Source organism: Bos indicus, chromosome 7, assembly GCF_029378745.1.
Source record: "Bos indicus isolate NIAB-ARS_2022 breed Sahiwal x Tharparkar chromosome 7, NIAB-ARS_B.indTharparkar_mat_pri_1.0, whole genome shotgun sequence".
Lineage (NCBI taxonomy): Eukaryota > Metazoa > Chordata > Mammalia > Artiodactyla > Bovidae > Bos > Bos indicus.
In genome coordinates, this window is record NC_091766.1 from 57,468,947 (window position 1) to 57,473,512 (window position 4,566).

The window sequence follows — 4,566 nt, forward strand, 5'->3', positions numbered from 1 at the left end:
ATTTCCTTCTCCAGTGCATGAAACTGAAAAGTGAAAGTGAAGTCGCCCAGTCGTGTCTGACTCTAGATAGGTTCGTTTGTGTCAGATTTTAGATTCCACATATATGTGATATCACGTGGTATTTTTCTTTCTCTTTCTGAATTACTTCACTTAGTATGATAACCTATAATTGCATCCATGTCATTGCAAATGCATTCTTTTTTTATGGCTGAATACATATATTCATAATACATATATTAACTGTATACATGTACCACATCCTCTTTGTCCATTAATCTGTTGAGGGACATTTAGGCTGTTTGCATGACAACAGTTATAAACTGAAGTACTATAGTCAAGCACAAGATGAAGCTTCAAAGCATATATGTCAAATCTTTCAGCGATCTCAGTTGAAACCTGCTGCTGCTCCTGCTTCTAAGTCGCTTCAGTCGTGTCCGACTCTGTGCGACCCCATAGATGGCGACCCACCAGGCTCCCCCGTCCCTGGGATTCTCCAGGCAAGAACACTGGAGTGGGTTGCCATTTCCTTCTCCAGTGCATGAAAGTGAAAGTGAAGTCGCTCAGTCGTGTCTGACTTCTAGTGACCCCATGGACTGCAGCCCACCAGGCCCTTCCATCCATGGGATTTTCCAGGCAGGAGTACTGGAGTGGGTTGCCATTGCCTTCTCTGCAGTTGAAACCTAGTTAATGTTTAAATATCTGTTATGTGAAGTGTGTTACCCTCTGAAGCCAGAATTGTGCACACGTCAATAGAGTTTTGCTTAGGATTATGATTGCTTCCTTCCTCAGTTCTTTTGTCCAATATATTACACATAATCACATGTGTCACTTTTTCCAGAAGCTTTCAAGTTAAAGTAAGTAGGGAAGAAAAGGTCTTCACTAGGAGGTAGTAGTATAGCATTCATCAGTTAGTTCGGCTATCTGGTGTTTATGGAATGTCTTTTGGCACTCAGTGTTTGGTGTTGAGGGCATTGATATAAAATGGTACTTTTCAATAAGGGGACAGATAGGCAAATTTATAATTCAATATTGTGAGGTTAGGTACTGTGATAGAGGTTGGGGTAGGCAGAATTCTGGGGTGGCCTCTGTGATTCTGGAGTTCTTGGTGTATACTCCTTACCTTCCCCCTGGTATAATCCTCTCATTTCAAGTGTGGGTGGAACCTGTGAATAGATGGGATAGCACTCCTGAGATGGGGTTACTCATCAGTTGACTTTGAGTTCATCCAAAGAGAAATCAACCTGGGTGAGCCTGACCTAATCAGGTGAGTCCTTAAATGGGACCCTGTCTTCCTGAGGGCAGAAGAGTTTGTGAGTGTGAGAGAAACCCTCCTGCTGGCCTTGATGAGACAGCTTCCATGACTTCCACAGGTACAAGGAAATGAGTTCTGTCAACACCCTTGTAGTAATGGACAGATACCCCAGCTCTGGCACCTTGGAGGCTCTGGTCAGAAGGCCCAGCTAACTCATGGCCAGACTCCTGACCTAGAGAAACAGTGAGAGAATATGCTTATGTTTTGCAAAGGTCCTAAGTTTGTGATAATTTATTGCCTGGTGTAGAAAACTAACACAAATATTTCACTTGTAGCTAAGCATCACATTACTTGGGAACTAGTTAAAAATCCAGATTCCCAGGCACTACCTGCGACCTACTGAATTGGAACGTCTGCAGTGTGGGTTTTAATGAGCTCTCAGGGTGATTTTGACACAGATTCATGTTTGAGAACCTCTGCTCTGCACAGTTCATAAATTGCTGTAGCATTACCAGGAATCCTTTTCTTAATGAACATATGGTATTTCTATTGATTTGAGAAGATGAAATGTGTCTGAATAGGTTTTCAGGGAGGTGGCAGTGGTATTCCCACCTTGTGAGCTAAGGATTTGGGAAGTATGGAATATTGCTGCTGCTGCAAAGTGCTTCAGTCGTGTCCGACTCTGTGCGACCCCATAGACGGCAGCCCACCAGGCTCCCCCATCTCTGGGATTCCCCATCTCCAGGCAAGAACACTGGAGTGGGTTGCCATTTCCTTCTCCAATGCATGAAAGTGAAAAGTGAAAGTGAAGCCGCTCAGTTGTGTCTGACTCTTAGCGACCCCATGAACTGCAGCCTACCAGGCTCCTCTGTCCATGGGATTTTCCAGGCAAGAGTACTGGAGTGGGGTGCCATTGCCTTCTCCCATGGAATGTTGTTAGCAATAGGTAATTAAAAGAAAAATATCCAGGTTCTTGGCTCATTTGCATTTTAAATTCAAGATCCCCTCTTTCTATGACTATAAAACAAATCAATTACGTGATTGTTTTTTCTACTATAGATTAAGGACATTACATTCATCAGTGACACACTACATTTTCAAGTATATTAATTTTATCACTTCCTAGGTAAGAGGAGAAACTTGTTCTTCACAAGCCTTTGCTGACCTCATTCATGCAAACAGCATTTATTGAATGTTCTAAGAGAAAAGGTGCCTGGTGAAAAGTTGTTGTTGTTGTTGTTGTTGTTTTTTTTGCAGGTAGTTTAAAGTATATGGGTTTGAAATGGAATAAAGACTCATAAATGAGAAGTTAGAGATGGAGATTACACATCTCAAAATGTATATAGCACTTTGTGCAAATTTCTTGCTCTCACAAGCATATGCTAAAGAGACAATTTACAAAGCTCATTAATATTACTCGGGATCAGCCCCTAGAATTCATGACTTAAAGCAGGGATAAAGAGGTTTCATTTCACGTACTGACTTTGATTGATTGAGAGAGACTGCTTAGGTCTTGTTTTGAGGGGAAAACATGTCTGTCTTAATCAACTAGGGCTGCGGCGACAAAACACCATAGACCGGGTGGCTTAAACAATAGGCGTTTGCTTCTCCTCCTGGGGACTGGCAGTCTGAGGTGCCAGTGGGGTCAGTGACGGGTGCAAACCCTCTCTTAGGTTTGTAGATGGCTGTCATCCCACTGTGCTGTCGTATGTCCTTTCTTTAGTGTGAGCAGGTGGAGAGAAAGAGAGGAAGAAAGCCCCGTAATATTTCTTCTCATAAAGATGCTAATTCCATCCTAAGGACCCCACACTCCTGACCTCAACTAATCCTAATGGCCTCCCAAAGGCCCCATCTCCAAATACCATTACACTGGGCTTCACCGTATGAAGGGGGTGGGATATAATTCAGTTCACAGCCCTGTCTTAGGCCCTGTCTGAGCTTAGTGAGAGAAAATGCTGTGTTCGATTGGTGATGTCTGTGATGCAAGGTTGCATCACAGTTGTCAGGTTGTTGTCATTTCTATCTGGGGTTCATTCATTTATTCCGTTGGAGTAATTTCAGTTATAAGATGAAAAACCAGTTCAAACTGTTTTAAGCAAAAACGGAATTTATTACCTCATGCAACTAAATAGCCTGGGCTAAGAACATGGGTCCATTTTGATCTTGGGCTCCAATGATACAAGCCCGGTTTCTTTTTCTTGGCACCTTTGATAGAGACTATGATGATTAAAGTGATAGCAGGGAGTACACACAGCACTTCAGTGTGCCAGGCACTGTTTTAAGCACTTGACACTAATTCATTTAATCCTCTTGAGTCAACGAGGTTGTTGTTATTGTTCCGTTACTTAGTCACGTCCAGTTCTTTGCAACCCCATGGACTTCAGCATGCCAGGCTTCCTTGTCCTTCACCATCTCCCAGAGTTTGCTCAAACTCCTGTCCATTGAGTGGATGATGCCATCCAACCATGTCACCCTCCGTTGCCCCCTTCTCCTCCTGCCTTTGATCTTTCCCAGCATCAGGGTCTTTTCCAGTGAGTTGGCTGATTGCATCCAGTGGCCAAGGTATTGGAGCTTCAGCTTCCACGTTAGTCCTTCCTATGAATATTCAGGGTTGATTTCCTTTAGGATTGACTGGTTTGATCTCCTTGCTGTCCAAGGAACTCTCAGGAGTCTTCTCCATCACCGCAATTCAAAAGCATCAATTCTTCAGTGCTCAGTCTTCTTTATAGTCCAACTCTCACATCTGTACATGGCTACTGGAAAAATCAGAGCTTTGACTATATGGACTTTTGTTAGCCAAGTGATATCTGCTTTTTAATACACCGTGTAGGTTTGTCGTACCTTTTCTTCCAAGAAGCAAACCTCTTTTAATTTCATGGCTGCAGTCACTGCTTAGGAGGTAGGTACTTCCATTTACACATGAGGCAAGTGAGGTATGGTGAGATGAAGTCACTTGTTCAGATCAGATCAGTCGCTCAGTCGTGTCCGACTCTTTGCGACCCCGTGAATCGCAGCACGCCAGGCCGTCACTTGTTCAGGACTATGCAAATAAGAGAGTCAGGATTCACGTCTATGTGATATTTCTAGTTTTTAGAACCTGTGCATTAAAACATGGGTTGGAGAACTCTGGCCTACAGGCCAAATTCCACCTCCACTCATTCTTGTAAATAAAGCTTTATTGGAACACAGCCACCCTCGTTTATTTATGTTTTCATGCTGCAAAGGCACAGTTGAGCAGTTACAACACAGACAGTACAGCTTGCAAAGCCTAAAATATTTCTATCTGGCCCTTTATAGGGAGAGTTGACTGACTC